This window comes from Euprymna scolopes, chromosome 31 (assembly GCF_053919585.1).
Source record: "Euprymna scolopes isolate OS-2025 chromosome 31, ASM5391958v1, whole genome shotgun sequence".
Lineage (NCBI taxonomy): Eukaryota > Metazoa > Mollusca > Cephalopoda > Sepiida > Sepiolidae > Euprymna > Euprymna scolopes.
Window position 1 is genome coordinate 31,776,078 of NC_136512.1, and position 23,648 is coordinate 31,799,725.

A 23,648-nucleotide genomic window follows, 5' to 3' on the forward strand; every position below is an offset into this window, starting at 1 on the left:
TTTCCGGCGTCTTTACATTTTAACGAGCCCAACACGTTGGAGACTCCGTTGGAAGAAACATAAGACAGGAAAAAAACTCCATTCACTTCCTTTTTTAACAAAAGCCTTTATATGTTGTATTTCCAACAACGCATTTTTTTTTCTAAATATTTAATGTTCATTTCTCCTTTTCCGGTCGTGCGTAACTTTTCCTCCTGGCTCTGACGCCACCCACGCGTCTCGAATCCCACTCACTCGAACACTCGTGTCCCTTTTCCGCTCTCTCGTGCCTCGAACGCGTCCTTTCTCGACCTCTGGTGTCTCGAACGCTCTCTCGTGTCTCTAACCCGTCTCGAATCCAGTACATCTCGATCATGTCCCCAACACGTCTCGAATACGAGCTTCTCCGAACTCGTGTGCCCTTTTTATCTCTGCAGCAATTTCACATCGCGCAGCCGGCTTAGCCATTTGCATATGGGTACTGCAGCGTTAGCGGCTCTGTTACAATATTATTAATAGACGTGGTGGTATATTTGCGGATGTAAACAAAGCAGGTATCAAATCTCTAATATTAATTAAGCATTTTATTAGTGAAGTAATAGTATAGTGTCGGCGGCAAATAGACATCAAATCTCTATTAATAGAGAATTTTAAATAAGCTGTTCTCCATTTGAATTATTGGTTCGATTTGGTATCAGGTTTGTTTACAATATTTGCCACACACGTATACACACACACACACACACACACACACACACACACACGTGTGTGAAAGAGAGAGAGAGGGAGAGGGAGAGAGAGAGGGTATATAATCAAATCAAGCCACTATTTAAAAAGAAACATATCATAAAACATCAGCCATTATCTTTTACTGTTATTTAGCAAAGCCCATTCGTGTTCTTTGAATCGTATAAAAATTGTTCTTTCGGCCAAAATTAAAATTAAACGCAATTTTGTCACTAAGAAAATGTCTAAATTTAGTCATTAATTATTAATATAAACGTCATTTCCGGCGAGCAAAGATATTTTATTTTGAAAAATGGCAAGAAAAACAAATTATAATGTTTTTTAAAGAAATTGCTAAAATTATGTGTACCTGAGCAGACGCGGACAAATATGAACGCTTTGTCATCCTCGTACATGGTTGCATCGTTAGAACAGCGGTCTATTTAGCAGAAGGTTTTACATCAGATGCCTCATTCTCATTAAGCCAAGTTTTATATGCATACATTGATGTATTATACAGTTATACATGTATGTTATATCTTTTATATATATATATATATATATATATATCCTATAGGGGAACTCATACATCAGCATGACTTGAATCAGTATTTCTTGTCGACTTACATGTCACCTGCCTCCCCCTAACAGTTCCATCTAGAAAAAAAAAACCTTGTAGTAGATGATCCCCCCCCAACAAAATGAATTTAGAAACATATTAATAAAAGTACAGCCATTCTAGCCATCTTATATGGTAACCAGCGCCTCCCAATCATAAGAACCCCTACTTATTCGTATAAAAACAAGGACCACCAATAAGACCTAATATGAGAGGGAGGGTACGCTTAAGTGCTTTTGAACGATTTATATCGAATGTTTCAATAAATTCATTAAACGCGTTTTTTTTTCAGTTCATCACTCGCCTGAAGACGACTCATGAAAATCGAAAACTTTCGCGACAATGGCGAATTTCTTTTTACACTCGAACAGAACGTTCAAACATTAGCTCGCCAAATTCGGAAGAGAAACGAACAGAAATTATCCCTGCTGATGAATGAAACACACACACACACACACACACACACACACACACACACACACACACACACACATATATATATATATATATATATATATATATATACTCTAAGTTAAAATTTAAGTCGGTCACTTAAGCTGACATGCGCAAATTATGATATTATAATTATGCGATTACTCTTATTGTCTAGACATTTATATAAATGTTAATTTCAACTCTATTTCCCGCGGTTAACGTTAGCCGTGTGGTTTGTTCTTTGCTAATTGTGTCAGTGATGGCTCCGTGGTCGGGTTCGAATATTTCGATCGGCTTTAATCGTAATTCACTGCACTGATGATTCCCGGAAAGGTGAAACAATAGTGTCTGTCGGTATTAAAAAATAATTATAATAATAATTATATATATATGCCCATAAATTTGGGGTTTTGTGCGTATATATATTCATATTAAAAACACTTTTTTGTAATTATTTAAAAAGAATATACGACTTTGTTATATATGGGTTGTGGAATTTCATTCATCCGCAAAAGATGTGATTAATTTACATATTCTTTTAAACATTCATTTTAATTAATTCCCTATTAGTTTTTTTCGGTTTTCTCATAGGATGATCATCTTCAGTAAACTGTTATGTGTAATTTTATTAATGCAGATATTCTACATGATTTATACTTGCATAATATTTGCGTAAAAAGGTTATACTAAACACAAACTTCTTTCTATATATATTTATGTATGTGTATATATTTTTGTTTAAAAGTGTTACCTACTAAACTCCTCTGTCAGTTTTTGGTCTATAGGCATGACATTTAATGTACAGGTTATTTGAACTCATGCGACATTTGCTATATGAGTTTTAGCCAGGAAAAATCGGTGTTTTTGTGACATAACAGAAACATTTCTATGAAAGTATATTAAAATGAAAAAAAGAATATAAATAGATATATGTCGTTCTGTTTAGAATTGTGTATCTTTGAAAAAAAAATTTACAGCCATCGAATTTTTTGCTATCAGCTAGAATCGAAACTGCAGCAACTAAAACTGGTGACGTTACCACTGTATTATCGTGACACACACGCATAAACCGATTAAAAGATAAAAATTAAAAATAAACTATATTGAATGTACAAAATGTTTAACGATTTTTTTTCTAATTTTAACCCATTTTGACCCATTAAAAACAATTTTTAATGGGTAAAAACCCATAAAAGAACGACCCGTAAAAATTCAATCATTAGAGTGCCCTCGCGCCACTCTGCGACTTTTAGTTTCTTAGAGTTTGAAAATATAGAGACAGACAGTCCGACAGACGTATAGCAGGCGAATTATTCCTAGAATTAATTGATTGTTGTGACTGTGGTATGTCTTCTACACCTTAGTATCTCAACTTGGTGTAGCTTTCAACTACGATGAATTAGCAAGAGCGTCGTCGTTATATTTTCACTCAGACCCAACACGTTGTATGCAGATACAGTTGCAGAGAAACAAAGGGAAATGAAAAAAAAATCGATTCAGCTTTTTTTTATAGTAGAAATTATAGGCGCGTGTTCATTGTACGTTCTAGATTACGCCTGCACCCTGGTTTTAAAAGTATCTTCGTTCCGTTGCAACGCGGATCTTTCAAATCTCTCTCGTCGGCACGTGTTTCACATCGCTGTTGCTACGCATCGGGTTCCCTTTTTTCTCGGCTTTTCTTATCCTTCACTTCTTTCGCTGTGACGTTACTTCGTGCACCGGCTTGGTCATTTGCATAGTGTCACCTGCTGCTGCTGCTGCTGCTGCTGCTGCATACGCGCCAGCGGCCATGTTACATTTGAGAGCATGCGCAAAATCAACGTGGATTCTTGACCACGGATGATCTGTTTTTGACCATAGTGACCATGTAATATGCTGTATTTTTGCCGTTAAAGCGTAACCATTGCAAGAGTCAATCATCTCCGTGATATCTTTATCTACGTTGGGCCAGTACATGTAGCTTCTTATTAAGTTTTTCATTCGTTTTTTTTTCGGGTGTCCTGTTTGGAAATCTCGCAGAATCATTTTATTTTTTTTACAACAGGACTTCGTCGCTTAATGAAAATACAGCTGAAACATTTCTGTCCTTCGTAGCGATCTTACTTTTAATGTCGCAAATGAAATCCCTCTCGTACAAATAAGATTTAGCAAATTATCGAGTTTTATCATATGTTTTAATGTCGAAGAAGTGTAAAACCCATTCAATATGACAAACAAGGGAGATAACGCTTTACTTTAATTGACTTAAATATACTTAAATTAAGAGTCCGCCGTTTTAAATACGACTTGATTTTTTTTTTCGTAAAATACTTTTAGAATATCATAGATAATTTTTTCGTAATTTTTGGAATTTATACTAATTTTGTCATGACACATAAATGTGTAATAAAGTTATCACCTGAAATGTGTTGGCTTAAAAGATAACCAACGTAATAAAGGCTTGTTTATGCTCTGTTTTTCTTCCCTGGTTGTTCTAATTAAAACTTCCACTTAATGACTCATTAAAAAATTATTCGAATCTCTAAGAAAGAGAAAACATACGAAAAAAACAACAAAAAAAAACAAAAAAAAAAATACCAACCATCGTTTTAACCTCTGATCAAGTTTATTCGAACAAGAATAATTGTTGGTTTTATTTAGAAAACCGAGTATTCCTCAGTCGACAAGTTAGGAGTTTCAGGTAACATTACAATTAATAATGATATTAAAAACCTTAAATATCTTCTTTTTTTTTTTGATCGACAGAAAGCAATATCACAAAATATGAATACAAATTAAACAGAATGAAGAAAAATATAACATTATTGAGAAATGTCATTTGGGAGCAAATTTAAATGATTAATTCAAATTAGTAATCCTATTTTGACAGGAGCAAATAAGATAATTGCCGGACGATTAGATTTGGATTAGGGAACCTGTTTTGTAACATGACATTATAAAACAGCTTATGTTTTAATGATGTAAGCCCGCAACATTATGTGCATCTTGTGGCCTTAAAGACCCCCCCCCCCGCAACAAAAAAGAAAACCAGGGGTTAGGGTCTGCAATTACTAACAACGGTTAACAATATGTTTCCCGCCTCCTCTCACCGCTTGAAATAATTTTTGCCCGGATTTAGAAGAAAAGCACGTTTTTATTCGTTAACTTCCTTTGTTAAAGCATCGGTTAATATTTATAGATAGCAGTCTTTATTATAAATTTAAGGATGTACCACACACAACCACACCCACACTCGCCCCCCCATATATATATATATATATATATATACATATATATATATATATATATATATATATATATATATATATTTCAGCGACCGTCAGATAGGACAAGGTACCAAATTGGAGCAAATTCGTATAGATTTATCATATATCGGTATTAATGAGAAAAAACTGCTAAATTATTGTACTTAATGAGAAAAAACTGCTAAATTATTGTACTTAATGAGAAAAGACTGCTACATTATTGTACTTAATGAGAAAAGACTGCTAAATTATTGTACTTAATAAGAAAAGACTGCTAAATTATGAAACCATGTTTGTTTAGCCTATGCAACAGTCGGTATCTTATTAAATATTGGTTTTTAAAGATTATTTTTAAACTTTAAGGGTCGTCTTATACGGGATTTATTAATTTATTCAATAAGAGTATACATCAGTTGGGTTGGATAAGTAAGAACTGTTTATACCATGTAGTTTTATACCTTCATTCTCTTTATTCATTGACTTCTATATAAGCTCCAAAACAATTTTGGAGCTTTGTATTATCTTGATAAGTCCGATATGATCTTAATCTCTTCCTTTAAGTTCCCCCATATATATATATATATATATATATATATATATATATATATATATACACATATATATATATATATATATATATGTATGCATATATGTATGCATATATGTATGTATATATGTATGTACATATATATGTATACGTATATATGTATATATGTATATATATATGCATATGTATATGTATATATATGCATATGTATGTATATGTTTATTCATATATATATGCATATATGTATATTTTTGCATATATATGTATATGTATACATATATGTATATATACATATATGTATATATATGCATATATGTATATATATACATATATTTATATATGTATATATATACATATATATATATATGATGATTGCAACGTCTTATCAAACGAGTGCCACTCCCTCAGACATTTAAAATCCATGAGCCCAAATGCCTGAGGGAGTATCTATACAAAGATGATGTTACAGAGTCTTAGCTTTGTACGACAGCTAAGTCTCTCTCTCGGTTCAAAATGTTGAGATCCAGCAACAAGCAAAAGCAAGATAGCCAGCAACAAATTAAACTGCAGACCAGCTTAATGCGGGTACTGGTCTCCCGCTTTGTTTTTTAAATCAGAGATTTGCTTCTCCTAGAAAGGTTGCCTTCACCACGGCTTACGGGAGCCCTCTCCACCCCAATACACATATACACACACACACACAAATATACACTGTGCTACTTGGCCGTTGACCCAGAAAAAGAGTTCATATATGTATATATATATACATATATATACATATATATATGTATGTATATATATATATGTATATATGTATATATATATATATAAATGTACAAAATAGTTTAAAAAACGGAAATGAAATCGCCCTAAAAAAAAAGGAATCTGCGTGTTAAGCGATCGCATTAAAGCCATCTTAATTATTTAGATGTGTTAATTATTTTTAAAACGGGAACAAACGCATATTATATGATTACAAAAAAATCCCGCCCGTCTCCCAATTATTATTAACTAAATTAATCCACCCATATGGTACAAAATAAAATTTCTCTCAATAATTGGAAAAAGACAGTTGAAAAATCCAATAGATTAAAAATTAAAAAATATTAAAACACGTGTAAAACTATCTCCAATTTAGAGACAATATATTTTTTCAACACCAATGTGAAGTCGGTTCTACTCTGTGACTCATAAACGTGTAGAGTGACAAGGTCAACACCCACAAACTCTAGACATTCACCAACAGGTGTCTCAAACATCCTAAACATCACTGATGGCCAGAGACTATCTCCAATGAACAACTGTGGGACAAAGCCAACCAAACCCCAATGAGAGAGAGATTTAAAAAAAAAATGAAAATGGAACTGGATTGGCCAAACCATCAAACATCACCAGAAGCAGACATGGAAAAGAAGCATTGAGGCTGATACCAGGGCTGCCGAAATGACATGGGCCGAACTGAAGAGGACCAGCCAGAACCGGGTCCGTTGGAGGAGCGTCGTGGCGGCCCTATGTTCCCCAGGGAATCTAGAGGCCTAATGTTTTTTTTATAAAACCGTCTTCAAAATTTAGCAGGCGATGACCTTTTTACCTCTCTACTTCCTCTTTCACACATAACGGACGTTGTGAATCTGTTTCTGCTATATCTTCAGTTTTATAGTAGGTTCTCGACTGAGCTCCAATCAATTCCCTCATGTAAAGCGTTCGCAGCAATACTCGTCTAGCTACCACAACCGTCAAAAACTTTCCTCACTCTCTATCTGTGCCCAAGCCTAAACAAACATGAACAGAATGTCTTTCCTAGAACTGTCTGTATGCGGAACACAATACAGTGGGGCTGCTCCCAATATGACTAGAACATGGACATTTTCAAATCTGATGTAATTAAGTTTTTCACCATCAACCTTACAATTAATTATCCTTATCAAAGAGTGACCACTGGGCCTTAATAAGTGGTGAGTTCCCAAGTATATATATATATATATATATATATATATATATATATATATATATATATATATATATATATATATATATGTGTGTAACCGAATTATTTTTAAAAAATTTAACGGATAATTGTACCCAGTCCTTATTCATAATGCTAATATTTTCCCTCTTTTTTTTAAAATCTTTTCGAGCGGAACGGAGCTAATTCTTTAATTGTTAACTTATTAGTGTTTCATGCAAAAAAAAAAAATGATTTGGGGCTTTTGATTTTCGGAAATATTTACGTTATTATATTTTTCTTAGAATTTATTTCTTAACTTCTCCGATACCGGAAGTAAACAGAAGATAATCGGGGTCACTTTGTTCAAAGTTACCAACCAAACAAAAACAGGTATAAGTGAAGCATACAGCACAGTGAACGAGGCATAAAAAGTGACTGAGTCCAGCGTTGCCCCCCTTCCTATTTATACCCCCTCCAAATCCCCAGCGGACATCAAATCCTGGTGAAAATGAACAATCAGTGCACTTTAAGGCCTTAAAATATGTAAATTTGAGTTCAGCACCATGCAAAAAAAGAAATGACTAAGTCCATCATTTGCCTCTCCCCCATTCAGCCCCCAAAGTCCAGAAGGCCTTAACATATTTAAATTTGAGTTCAGCACCATGCAAAACTGCTAAATAGATGCACAGAGAATCTTTTGGACAAATATGGTAAAATAGTTCCCAAAATGGAGTGTTTTATTAGCCCTAAAAGAGTCCTTGGGGCACACCTAAGAGTTATCGTGAAGTATAGACAAACAAAATTATATAGAAATCTGTTACTTACAACTTTTCAGAAAGTTTTATAAGAATCCAAGGCATTCATGTTTTTTTTAATAAGCACAAAAGTGTCAATTTTAGCCATTTTAACCCGAAAGGCACCCCTGGGAGGGGCAACCGGAGTTTTCCCGGAAAATCCGTTCTGTTACTGTTTTTACTCATATTATGTTTACTGTTTGTGTAAAATTTAAAAAAATTCCAAGGCGTAGTTATTGAGAAAAGTGCGGACAGACGAACGGACGAACGGACAAGAGTGAATTTACAGGTCCACTCTCCTTTTGTCAGGGGACCAAAGAAAAAAAAATGATTTTGGGCTTTTGATTTTCGGAAATATTTACGTTTTATATTTTTCTTAGAATTTATTTCTTAATTTCTCCGATGCCGGAAGTAAACAGTTAACAATCGGGGGTCATGTTGTCCAAAGTTACTAACCAAACAAAAAATAGGGGAAAAAATTCAGTTTATCAGAACATACATAAAGACAATATGCCGATAGAAAAACAGAAACATTTTTTGAAGTTGCAAAAATAAAAATAACATTGGAATTGCAATTAACGTAGAAAATTACAAAACGCGTTGGACAAATCTAAACAGAGGCTGAAGAGGGTTTAACATAGGCGACCAAAGATAGACGCTCCCTTGTTTAGATCTGAAACCAACGGTAGCAATGTTGTTCCGATATTCTGTAATAAAATAAATGTCGCATACCTGAGTCTGTTTTATAAGTACTTTCACGGAATGTGCACTGATGAACCGATAACGCTTGTGCCCCATCGATGTAACAGAGCGCGTGTGCGAAATAAGTAAGGAAAAAGAAAAATACTATAAAAAAGGAGAGACGATCACCTGAGAGAAAACGATTAGGTTAGAGACGTGGGTGACGTCACAGTCGTAATAAGAAGTCACGCGTGACGGGAGAATGAGCAATAAAGGCCTGAAACACAAGTTGGAGTTTATTCTTCTTTCTTATTCTTTGTCTATTTTGCGACTGAATCTACAACGTGTGTAAACGTGTGTAAACGTGTGTAAACGTGTGTAAGGTTAGATCGATGCACATAGCCCCGACTAACCCAACAAGCACAAAAAATCCCATCCCTTACAGTTTTGAAGTCTTTAGATGCCAGAAAACTTTCTACTCTAATAGCTTCTACCTTCTAACTGGTATAATTTTGAATTTCTATCCCTGTTTCCTGATTCCCTGACTAGCCTGCTGAAGTTTAAATGTAAAGTGAACAGACATTTCACCGCTCAACTCCCCACAATTTCCTCTTATGTTACGTTGTGCTGTAGTTCTTTAGTTTTTAATCGTGTCGTTTATTTAATCTGTTAAATAGAGTTTCAAGTTCTTGACGAATGTATATAAGACAATTAGTTGTTTTACAAAGAAAAACACTTGACATAAGTTTATAAAAAAGAAATGACGATTTATTTTCTATTCAATTCTTTCTCAATGTGCTATGGAAGGAGAGAGAGAGAGAGAGAGAGAGAGAGAGAGAGAGAGAGACAGATGTGACGTGGTGAAGCGTTGTGCTTGACACAAAATGACAACTGGTCATCTCGGTGTCCGTTCTTCTCTGTGTCTGACTTTTTCCTTGGCTGGCATTTGTTTTTATTTACAAAAACTTTAGATAGGAATTTAATTTTTCCATACCGCATTCCACTGGCCTTATTAAAAATCGTTCAAGGCCAAATTTCAATATGACTGTTTTCAAAACTTGTTAGTTGAAGAATGTTGATTTCAAAGCTTCTGCACTCTTCTTTGAATTGTTATGACTTTTGATGACATTTCTTGGTTTGAAAACTTGTCAACAATATTTGCGTGTGTGCAAAACCAGCAATAATTCCGGCGTTGCCCAGGATACTATTCAACACTTAGACGCTATCCCAAATAGTAGCTCTTGCGTTGCAAGTGGCAATATGCCTTGTTTAGGGCTGAAAAAGTTGCAAGCCTATCTTTGTTTTATCGTTATTTCCATGGCAGGTGCTCGTCTGAACTCCAATCTCTGCCGCCCTCGCCAATCTTTTACAAAAAACACCCGTCTAGATGAATCCACTGTCAAAAACTTTCCCCACTCTTTATCTATGCCTAAATCAAAACGTAGATTCCATGAACAAAGCTTCTTTCTTAGAACTGCACGCCTGTGGAACGCTGTTCCGTCTGCCTGCTTCCCTCCTGAGTACAACTTGGATGTCTTCAAGTCCAACGTAAACAAATTCCTGATGAACCGCCCCCTTCAGTAGACACTTTAAATATCCACACTAACATACTGTACTTACAAAAAACCCTTATCCCTGAGTGGCTTCCGGGCTTTGATAAGTGGTGACCACCTTGTAAAAAAAAAGAGTAATCTCTACTGCTATATAAAGTTATGTTGTGTGTGTCTGTGTGTGCGAGCTTCTGCTCATACCAGAATTTCGTGAACCCGTTTTCAACAAAGTGTGCTGATCTTTATCTGTATCTCTATCTCTGTCTACTATTATATAAAAGTTACTTTGTGTATGTGTGTGTGTGTGAGAGAGAGAGAGAGAGAGAGAGAGAGGGGAGGGAGAGAGAGAGTTCTTCCTATGTTTTAATCACATAAATTAATATACGAAAGTGTGAATTTATGCGAAAACTTTAAGTATTTACTTCAACAGTGCTCAATACGTAGGTAGAGCTAGGTAGTAAGTTATAAAATATATATGGCAATTAAGCTACACAGAATATTCCGCGTTTCATCCACGCTAGGATTCATCAGGCTTATGAATCCTAGCGAGGATGAAGCATGGAATATTCTGTGTAGCTTAATTGCCATATATATATATATATATATATATATATATATATATATATATATATATATACAGGTGTATGTGTGTGTGTGTGTGTGTGTGTGTGTGTGTGCGCGCGTATGTATTTATGATTTTTTTAAGTTTTATCATTTTAGGTATTTATATTTACATATTGTTTTATATATTTATCTCTATTTATTTAGCTATATATACATCTATATATTTATTTTTATATATAAATATTTAAATATATTTAAATGCATATTTATATATATTTATTAATTATATGTATTTATATATATATAGTTATAAATATTTATATATATATATATATATATTTGTATATATTATTATATACATTTATATATATACAATAATAAAAGGGCTTTATCTTCAGTAATATATAAGCTTACACGTCCCTTGTAAATAACACCCAATTAAATGCGAAAAGAAAAGGTCAATAATTTTTTTTTTTTCACAAATTGTTGCGTTTGTATATTCAACCTTTCGTTTTATAACAAAAGTGAGCATTGTGATTCGCTAATTGTTTACCTTTGGCTGGCATTTTTAGACTTAATTATCAACTGTGTTCCATACTCTCATCTGACGATTAGAAGGATTTTTTTTGGTTACCTCCCCTTGGTCAAAGTTGTACTTGTTCTCGGGATACTTCTATCACGGAAACCCATGAAAAATGGGGCAAAATAAATTCAATTGTAATATATTTTATTTCTAGAATGTAATATACGACTTAGCTATAGTGGCCTGTTTAATGCTCATAAATATATTTTCATGGTATATTGCAAAGCTAAAAACCTTGTTTTCATTATATATTGCGTATATTTTGAGCTGACAATCTAGTTTTGTTGATACTTTTAAAGCTAACATAAACTAAGCTAAAAACTAAGAGGTTCCTTTTTCATTAGTTGCTAAACCGAGTTGCTATGGAAGGTGCAACTTTATTTCGATGATTATTCAGCTTGACCTTGGCCCGCCTCTTGAATGCTTTGTATTTAGCAAAGCACCAAGTATGATTTTTTTAGTCTTTGATATGATTTGACCGAGTTATGAACCTCGCTAAATTAGTGAACGCATTTAAAATTATGGCAAAACGGCTAGGAATCATGTGTCAAAAATACATTTAAAGCTGACAATCAAGTTTCGATTATATAGTTTAATTGTGCTGTTTGCGGAAATACCGAAAATATATATATATAAAAAATATGGATTGGCATTTTTCCGTCGGGTGAAACGCGACTTTACATTCCAGTTATTCTGTGGGTTACTTGTGCCATTTTATAAATTTCTTCTTTTTTTCACTTTTTCCTCCCTTTATCTTTTTTCTCTTTTTGTAGGTGGGTGGGGGTTGCGATTCAAAGGTTTAATTAAACGAAATAAACTAACATTGGATTCCGGTTTTTACAAGAAACTTTAGCAGTCAGCTGCCAGCGTTCTTCAAATCTTGCACTGATTAGTCGCTTTAATATTTTATTTACTGCTAACTTCCTATTTTCGAATTAGTTACTTATTCATTATTTATTTCTATACATTGCATTTCTGAGAGTTTCATTAGAACAATCACTACTACGCTATCGATATTGGAATTAGACGACATTCAAATTGGTTAACAGTGACCAACACAAAAAAAAATAATAAAAAACACGGTCAATTTTACTGGTTTAATTTATTCACTTTTTTTTCTTTTTCGTTGAAACAAAGAAAAATAAATAAATAAAATCTAATAAACATATTTTCATTATACACGGTAAGTTTTATTTTTTTTGCAAGTGTTTTTAAAGGGTTTATTTTATCCGTTATCGATTGTGTGTCTATTTGGCGTAGAGGTAACGTGTCAAGTATTTTTTTCCGCCTTAGCCTCGATGCTTCGGGTTCGAGCCTGTCTTCCTACCTAAACTTTTTTACTCTTTTACACCTTTTTTTCCCCCCTTTTTTTTTACATTTGTTCGCGGCTTTGCTTTGTTTTGGTTTTTCCAATTTTTTATAACATCGTGTGTTTTTATAATATTAAAACAGGGTCCCTCCCTCCTATATACACACCTCCAAACACCCGGGCAACGCCGGGTACCCCCCGCTAGTATATGTATAAAATATATATGAAACAAAGAATTTATGTCTATTAATTCTACTTTTGGTCCTTTCTAGTTAATATTTTTGCTGCGGGCAACGAATCAACTGGCTGGTATAGCTGTCATAATTATTGTATTAAAACAGGGTCCCTCCCTCCTATATACACACCTCCAAACACCCGGGCAACGCCGGGTACCCCTCGCTAGTATATATAGTTAATATTTTTGCTGCGGGCAACGAATCAACTGGCTGGTATAGCTGTCATAATTATTGTAGGCACAAACACGTTCGAATATATATATATATATATATATATATATATATATATATATATATATATATATATATTAGTAATGGGACGATTCTAATATTTTGCCCGATTCAGATACAATTACCGATTCTATGCTAAATTCCCGATTCAGATTCAGATTCTTTATAAATATCTCATTATTTAACTATAAGATTCTTATTTTCTTCGATTTTCGTAAAAACACATGTTAAATATGTAGATATTTTCGTAAACGTCAAATTACACGTGTGAAGAGTGATCTATTGACTTTAGCTTCACTGGTATTTTAAAATCTATAAATATTTATTATTTTCCAATGGAAGATTTTGCTTTTAAAAGATCAAATAAAAAAGACAATTAAAAGAATCGTTTGGGGATCAGAAAATAGGCATGCTTTTTCCGATTCCGATACCCCAAATCTTCCGATTTTTCCGATTCCGATAATCGTCCCCACACTTATATATACTTATACTTATATATATATATATATATATATATATATATATATATATATATATATATATATATATTAGGTTGGTGCAAAAATAATTTAGTTTTCATCCAAAAACGATATTATTTTTGCACCGACCTGATACACACACACACACACACACACACACACACACACACACACACATATATATATATATATATATATATATATATATATATATATATATATATATATATATATATATATAATTATTCCAAAGGTGATACAGGTTACGGACTCTACTTTTGTATACCTGATATCACCTGAAAAAATTGTATAATCAAATGATTGCTTAAAGGTTTGTTATTTGGGTTTCGGTTGACTTCCCTACGAATTTTCCGAATATCACGACATAAAAGGTTATTTTACTTTTAATTAATAATTTGAGTTTACCATTATTAGTAGTGTGTTTGATAATAGACGTGTTGTCATCTAAAACTTTTCTAAATCGTAGCCAGGTAGAGGAATATAGTAGCCTGGAAGAGGACTCTATATCGATTAATATATAATATAACAAGGTGTTTAGCAATGGCGATGTTTTAAATAATGTGCATAGGAAACCTCTATAAAAAAGTCGTGCAAGTCAAGCCTATGTAGATGTTTTTCCTTCGCTGTCGGAAACCCATTCTCGAATGAGCATCATATACAATGTTTGTTTTATCGAATATCCTGCATCTGGATACCTTATATGCTTCAACTGAAACTACATTTAAATTATTTGGAATAGTAAAGCGTCTCGCGTGAAAAATGCCTTGGAAACAAAGCTGCAAATACCTTTAATATATTTCCATTACGCCATTAATGAAAATATATTAAAGGTATTTGCAGCTTCTCTTCAAATTTTCGGATTTTAATCATGTCTGATCACACTTTATTTCCTTTTGACAGATTGATTGTTGCTATTTCTTCTGATTCGTTAAGGATATAATAGATTTACTGATTGATATATATAATATATCAATATAAGCTAATCAAAAACCTTGATTCCAGTAAAGCAACTGACCCTGACAGTATTCCAATTATAGTACTCAAAATACTTCAACCTGAACTTGCGCACATACTTACAAAACTGTTTAAACGTTGTCTTAAGGAGAATAGTTTCCCATCTCCCTGGAAAATTTCATCAGTAGGCCCTGTATTTAAGAATTCAGGCGATCGCTCATCCCCCTCTCAGTACAGGCCAATAAGTCTCCTGTGCGTCATGAGTAAGTTGTTGGAATCTGTGTTAAATACAGAAGTAATCAACCATCTCAACAAAAATAACCTTCTTAGTGACACTCAATATGGCTTCCGTTCTGCTAGATCTACAGCAGATGTGCTTACAGTTATATCTCATAGGATTAGCAAATCTCTCGACGGAGGCCACCTTTCTAGGGCAATTGCTCTTGACATATCTAAGGCCTTTGATAGGGTATGGCATAAAGGTTTACTTCATAAGATCTCTAGCTATGGTATAGCTGGAAATGTCTTCTCAATTATTAAATCATTTCTTTCTGATAGGTTCATAAGAGTAGTAGTTGAGGGGCAAAAATCAGAAGCTCACAGTATTAATACCGGTGTCCCTCAGGGGTCCATCCTGGGCCCAACTCTTTTCCTGATCTACATTAATGATCTTCCAAATCACATCCTTACATCATTTGTAGACATTTATGCTGACGACACTACCATTTATGGTAGCACATCTAAGACAGTAAACGACCAAGTTCTCTCCAATTCTCTCTTCTCTCATCTTGTGCACGTAGTACAATGGGGAAAGGAGTGGCTGGTTACTTTTAATGCATCTAAAACCAAGCTTCTCTCTTTACATCATCAGCATTCTGATCCACATCTGGCATCAATTGAAATGAATGGCTCTCGTCTTCAGGAGGTCTCAAGTTTTGACAAGCTTCTGGGCTTGACCATTACTCCTGATCTTAAATGGAACACGTACATCAAATCTGTTGCCAAGGCCGCTGGAAAAATGGTCGGATCTTTCTATCGATCCGGTAAATATCTCACTGCTGATGCTATTCTCTATCTATATAAGAGCCAGGTACGTCTAAGGATGGAATATTGTTGCCACATCTGGGCAGGAGCTGCTAGAAAGGACTTGTCCTGCCTTGATAGAGTTCAAAATAGACTTCGTAGCCTCGTAGGAGATGTCCTTTTCTCTTCTTTGCAACCTCTATCTCACAGAAGAGATGTTGCGAGTTTGTCTCTGATGTATCGTTATTTTCATAGAAGGTGTTCAACTGAGCTTCAGTCTATGGTCCCCCCTCGCCAAACTTTCACAAGAAACACTCGTCTAGCTGTACACACTATCAATAATTTCCCCCACTCTTTATCTGTGCCTAAACCTAAACGTAGATTCCATGAACAAAGCTTCTTTCTTAGAACTGCACGCCTGTGGAATTGTCTTCCGTTTTCCTGCTTTCCGGCTGACTACAATATGGTTGTGTTCAAGTCTAACGTAAATAAATTCTTGATGAGCCGTTCTATATAAGTTATCAAATTTACCAAATTTTCATTACTAATGATTACTATATTGTCCAATGTCTACTGTACACTCTTTAACCCTTATCCTTGAGTGGCCTCTTGGCCTTGATAAGTGGTGATGCCTATGTAAAAAAAAAGTTTAAACATACTTATCAAAGTATTCCTATGTACATCTATATCAAAAACCCTTGTAAACGTTTTTTTTTCATTCGCAGACCCCACAATTTTAATGAATCACCGTTCTGCCAGATCAAACATACCCATTTCTGATCCTCGATACATCTTCTATCATTATATGGAATCAGTTTTTTTAAATAGTAAACCATAGAGGAGCCTATTCGTGACCAGACACACACACAGACACACACACATGTTCAGCTTTATATATATATATATATATATATATATATATATATATATATATATATATATATATATATATATATATATATATTGGATGGTTACGTACCCATGCAATTTAAAATGTTATTACTGTTTACAAAATTTACATTATTAATTTTTGGCTATTTAGCTTTTATATACAGTGCTTTTTAATCAACTCAATTATGATTGTCTGTCAAAAACTCCCTAAAATAATTGGTAATGATACACCCATATACCTATATAGCAATGTAAAAACCCACAAGTTCAACTTTCCTTTCCCCTTTATTATTTCACATGTAACAACCCCTATCTACAAATTAACCAAAACAATCAATGATCTCATAAATCCTTACCTACAAGCAAATCTACCGAAGGACTTATAAAAATTCTCCAAACAACAAAAGTTAATAACAAAGTCACCGCCTCGCTATATGTAGAAATACACTTCACCAACTTTCTTGCTGATAATAATAACGAAATAGAAAAACTTTTTAAACAAAATCCGTTCTAGTTTTCACTTATTAATTAGATGTAAACAATAGTATTTCATTTCTTGACGTTCTTATAAACTCTATCAAAGATGAAATCATCATTTCTCCGTATAAAATGACTATGGCAACCAATTCCTGTATCTTACACTTCAAAAGTGAATGTCCATACAGGTTCAAAACCGCAATTGTAAATAATCTTAATTAATCGAACCAAATAGATCTCGTTAAATGAAAAAAATATTTTACAGCACATTAAACAAATATCAAACAGGTCTTTATTAATAACTAATTCTCTAATTTCTTAGTCGATAAACAAATTAAACTAACAATTAAAAACCTAGACGAAACTAATAATAACCAAGTAAACAATCCCCACCCCATCAATATATTCTAAAGCAATCAGCTACACTACAACTTTAAATCAGATAAAAGGTTACTAAGGAATATAATACATCAATAATAATAAAATCAGATTTATTGTCTACTACAAGAAAGTAACAACTGCTAACCTTATAAATAAAAACAACACTTCCCGGACAAGAAAATTTGTCGACGAAAAATTGTAGTCTGATAATTTTAATGCCGTTTGAGAGAATGCATTTGCAACAATAGAAAACATCAATATTTACATTGGACACACGGCCAATATGTTGTCCAGACGATTGACCCTACACCCTCCAAATACAAGCACAATTTGGCAACACCCAAAACAACATGGCTGTCCACATTCCAAATTTAGAAAATTCCAAGTTGAAAACACGAAAATCATTCATATGGATCCAAATGTAAAAAGACTAAAAATACTGAAAGCATTGTATATAAGAGATGAATATCCAAAACTGAACAATGTAAATTTTGAAAATAGTAATAACATTTTAAAGTGTCTGGGTACGTAACAATCTCTCTCTCTCTCTCTCTCTCTCTCTCTCTCTCTATATATATATATATATATATATATATATATATATATATATGTGTGTGTGTGTGTGTGTGTGTGTGTGTGTGTGTGTGTGTGGTTTTTATTATTGAGTTTTTAAACGATATTAAGCTTAGCGTCTCCACTTTATTTTTTAATTTTTTAAAAACAGTAATCTACGTACACGCGTGTTTCGGGGCTCTACCCCTCTTCAGCGTAGCTTGACTGTTGTTATGAATCGAATACCGGACCTTATGTATTTCAGTCCAGCGTCTTAATTTATTACGCTATGATGTCATAGAAAAGTTACTGTTTAGTTTTTATCATCTATATATTTACGTAGTTTTTGTTATTGATTTTTAAAACGATATAAAGCTAAGCGCCTCAACCTTGGAGACCGGGGTGTTTATATATATATATATATATATATATATATATATATATATATATATATATATATATATATGTATGTATGTATGTATGTATGTATGTATGTATGTATGTATGCGTGTGTGCGCGCGTGTGTGTGTGCGCGCGCGTTTGAACATAAAGTTACATATGTATAACTATATATATATTGTAACTTAAATTTACAAAATAATAAATCAAAAGAAAAACTGTAAATCCCATACCATTTTGTAAATCACACTTTTAAACCATTGTACATTTACTTTAGTCACGTTCTTAACACGTTAAAACGTACTTTTGTTTTCACACGAGACGCTTTACTATTCCAAATAATTTCAATGTAATTTGAGCGGAGGCATATATAAATATCCAGATTTTAAACGAAACAGCCTGAAGACGACTGGAGAAAATTTATTGAAAGTACTTTCAAAAAGAAAAAAACAACAGATATGCAAAAACGATAACGAAAGTTTCCTGAAAAAAAATTATCTGAGACATAAGATTAGCCTTTCGAAAAATGGAAAAAATACAAAAAAGATCCTTAAGCAAAAACACTATATGCTATTTTTAACAATATCTGTCTGAACACACACACACACACACACACATATATATATATATATATATATATATATATATATATATATATATATAATGGAGGCGGAGGGAGGTTTTTTTCTGATCTTTCTGGATATCATTTCCATTTGGCGAGCAGTCTTTTTAATTTCAGCAGGCTTGTTATATAAAATAGTGCCCAAAAGTTGTTGCTCGACCATATTCCTCTCGAGCGCTTTATATGAGCGAGTGTTGTTCTTTTTCTTTTTCTTTTCCTTTAAAGCTTGGTGTATTTATAATTTTTTTTTTATTGATTATAAAGATCGGCGCAGGAGGGTTGGAGGCGATATATATATATATATATATATTATATTATATATATATTAAGGTATATCTATACACGCAAGCAACAGGCTCCATTTCAAACCTTAGATAACTTGAAGGTCTACTAGACTATTCATGAGTATAATAATCAGAAGTTTGTCAGGACAACTTGGCATGAGGATGCTTGAGATGTGAAATTCTGTTTTCAACTACTTAACTAACTCAGTGTGTAAGATGTGGTAGAGAACTTTAATGGTATATTCGAATATCTCTGTATCTCATATAATGATAAAGTGTTAGTTTAAGAATTGATTTCTGAGAACATCGGTTAAAGTATAATGGAACAATAAAGTAAATATATACAGATGCATCTACATACATATGTGCGCATATATATATATATGTATATATATATGCATATATTCGGATATATATATCTCTATGTATACGTATATATATATATATATATATATATATATATATATATATATATATATATATACATATATGCAAACGAGGGGCGTGCAATGAGTAATGCCCTGACCCACTTCCAATTATCTGATCTAGCTGAAATTTTGCATGTGCAAGGATTTATATCTCTTCGGGTTATGTGGCAAATTACAGCTCTGAACTAATTCTTGTTTCTGTTTTACAGGTATTTGAACTGAGTCAGGTTTGAAATAGAGCCTGTTGAATGTCGAGCAGTGATTCGGTCTTTGTATTTGAAAGGAGACTTTTGATGAAATGAAACAAACTTATGGTAATAATGCCCCATCATATGACCTTGTAAAACGCTGGCATCGTGAATTCAAACATGGCCGGAAGTCTGTGGAAACAGCTCCGAGATCTGGTCGCCCCCTTCTGCCATTCATATGGCATCTGTCCGTCAAGTTGAGGCTGCCATTTTGGAAGATCGGCACATTACTATTCGTCAAATCGCTCAAGATGTCAAGATTAGTACAGAGTCTGTGGAAACTATCACTCATGACCATTTGCATATGCATAAGGTGTCTGCCAGATGGATTCCTAGGTTGCTCACACCATTCCAGAGGCGAGAACGCGTCGAGTGCTCGAGGATGAATTTGGAGATGTGCCAAGAAGATGAGTCAAAGTTTTTCAAAAGACTGATTACACAAGATGAAACCTGGGTCCATCACTATGATCCAGAGATCAAAGCCCAGTCAATGCAGTGGAAGCATTTGGACTCATCACCTCCAAAGAAGGCAAGGGTGCAGCCCTCCGCTGGCAAGGTCATGCTCACAGTCATCTGGGACCTAATAACTGTGCCAGGTTTTGTTGCTCTACTGCTATGGGAAATGAGCCAGGGGCATTACTTATTGCACGCCCCTCGTGCCATCATGGGAATTAAGTAATTCGTAATTTTATTCTTAGTATCACATATACTGAAGATTGACCTGCGCCACAGATCTAATTAGGAAATTATCTTATGGGTTTTGCTTTCATCTCATTTTCTGGCATTAGAATTTGAATAAGAGCGAACGTGGATGATGATAAAAACGAACAATATCTGTGCCTAAATCAAAACGCGGATTTCATGAACAAAGCTTCTTTCTTAGAACTGCACGCCTGTGGAACTCTGTTCCGTCTGCCTGCTTCCCTCCGAACTACAACTTGGATGTCTTCAAGTCTAATGTTAACAAATTCCTAATGAACCGCCCCCTTAAGTAAACACTTCATCAAATCTCCTCACTAACGTAATGTACTTGCAATAACCCTTATCCCTGAGTGGCTTCCGGGCCTTGATAAGTGGTGATCTCTGTGTAAAAAAAAAAAAAAACAAGCAAGAGAAGACATCATCTTACATAACGTTCTAAAGATAACTCAGTCTGGCATAAGGTCAAATAATGGAGCAATCGGTATGAACGAAATCAATCTTATTATTATTCTCTTGTCATTTTCATGAAGAGTCAATTTTTCGCTTCTCACTTTTCTCATATTATCCTTTTTTCGCTGCTTTCTGACTGGTTCATTTTGATTATTACTCTTCAGACCATTCTATATAGGAAATAAAAATATACAAATTACTCATCTGAAAGAATTCCAATAATTAAATAATGTATACCATTCGATACGGACCCGACAATGAAAGATCAGATTAAAAAAAAAAAACTAAAAAACTTGGATTTATAAGACCAAAAAATCCACCATTAATTGTCCCTTCGGGGCGCTTAGCGCAGTGACTTGGCAGGTAATAAGAGAACCTTGGTTTGCCCATTTACAAGGTTCCCCTCTCGGTATTGCAGGCAGACTCCAACGGAAATGCAAGCCAATACAGTCGGTGCCAGGGCGGCTGCAGGAGCTGCCTGAAAGATGTTGCAGAGCTTCACCATCCGCTCATCGGAACTCCAGACCGGATTTTTTTGTAAGGTTTTCTACCTTAGCCTTTGCCTTCCCCAAGGTATCCACAAGGCAGGGGGGCTATTTACCCATAGCTGGGGGATTCTTCATGGTACACAACAAATAATGAAATGACCAAAATTGAAAACAAACTTTGTTTTTTTTTATCTTCAGTCACTATTGTTGTTGTATTTTTTGGAATAAGATAACGTAAGGATTTTCAAACCGAACAAAGTTTAGAATCGAAGAATGAAATGACCAAAATAAAATAAAAACAAACTTTTTTTTTTACTTTCAGTCTTCCACCACACTTAGCTTTTTGTCTTTATCGCTCCTTTTCATGGTTCTAGGGCCGAAAGTACACTCTGTTTGTCTGGATTGTCTAAACGCATACACTCCTCACACACACACGTTTATTTATTTTTTTAAACCGCTTACTATGGATTCTAGTGTCTTTCGTTAATTGATATATACACACATAATGTTAAAAAAAAAAAATAAATGAACGAAGAATATTCTTTTTTATGTTAATTTTCATTTACTTAATTTCTACGTAGAGTCGATCAACGTCATCATTTGGGTGCAATGCATTGTGCATGGTTATAAGTTTCCTTGTTTAATGGTTCAGATGAATAAGTTCTTCTTCTGTCCTTTGTATGAATAGTCTAGGGTATTCGTGTAGAGTTGTCTGTTTAAATCGCAAAAAAATCCGAAGCAGCATCAAGACAAAGAATAGGAAATAACTTCAACTCGCCTGCTCTTTGTAACAACAATATTTATTTCCTCGTTCTCTATTTACCGGTGTGATGTCCCTCACTTGATCGTTTTCTCGAGCGTCCTTCACGCCTTGCACGTCGTCGCGAACGTCATCCACGTCTCTCACGAGATCTCGAACGTTATCTCGTCTCTCCCGAGATAGTCCTGTTTCTCTTTTTATAGTCCTTTTTCCCTACCGGTGACATCACTTCGCACGCATTTACATACACGCATCCGCGCTTCCGTGCTATGTTACATCTGATTAAGTGTTCATTTTATTAGATTCATACTATATAATTTAGTTTCTACATGCTTTCTAGTTCTTCGCAAGTGTTATTTTCGAATCTTGTATTTTCCTTTCTTCCAGAACATCTAAATATTTATAGGTGCCATAATAACTGAGGGCCATTATCAGCACAGTTAGTTAGTTCCGTTGTTTCCAGTTTTCCCTTTTTCATCCTTAGCAATTTTCCATTCCGAATTTCATTTGAATGTTCTGGCTAAATATTCTGCTGGTGTTTATTAGCTTTTTTCATTTCCTTTTTGCGTTTTACATATAGTTTCATGTCAGCCATATACATGAGGCTGTGTCTTCTTTGTTCTGTGTCTGTAAAACTTATGTCCGGCATCACATTTCCTGAGTATGTAGTTTAGTGGAATCATGATTATTGCAAACAGCAATGATGACAAAGATCCTCATTAAAAGATGCCCGTCTGTTTTTTTTTCTCAGTCTGGTGTTGTCCTCCAGTTGTCAGTTTCAGTTTCTATTTTTTCATTGATTTTTCATCTATGTATAACAGATCATGCGACCCTCTCGTTCCTTTCGTTTTTGTTCCATGGGAAGTAGTTCACGAAAAATTAAGGGAATGGCATGGTAGATCTGTTCTATCATTCTTTTTCTTCATATTATTCGTACTCGCTAGAGATTCTCACAGGTAATTATCAGAGATTACTCACAGATAATAACCAGTGTTTTCTAGAGTCTGAGTGACAAGTATTCACAGACTTCCAGTACCTTTGC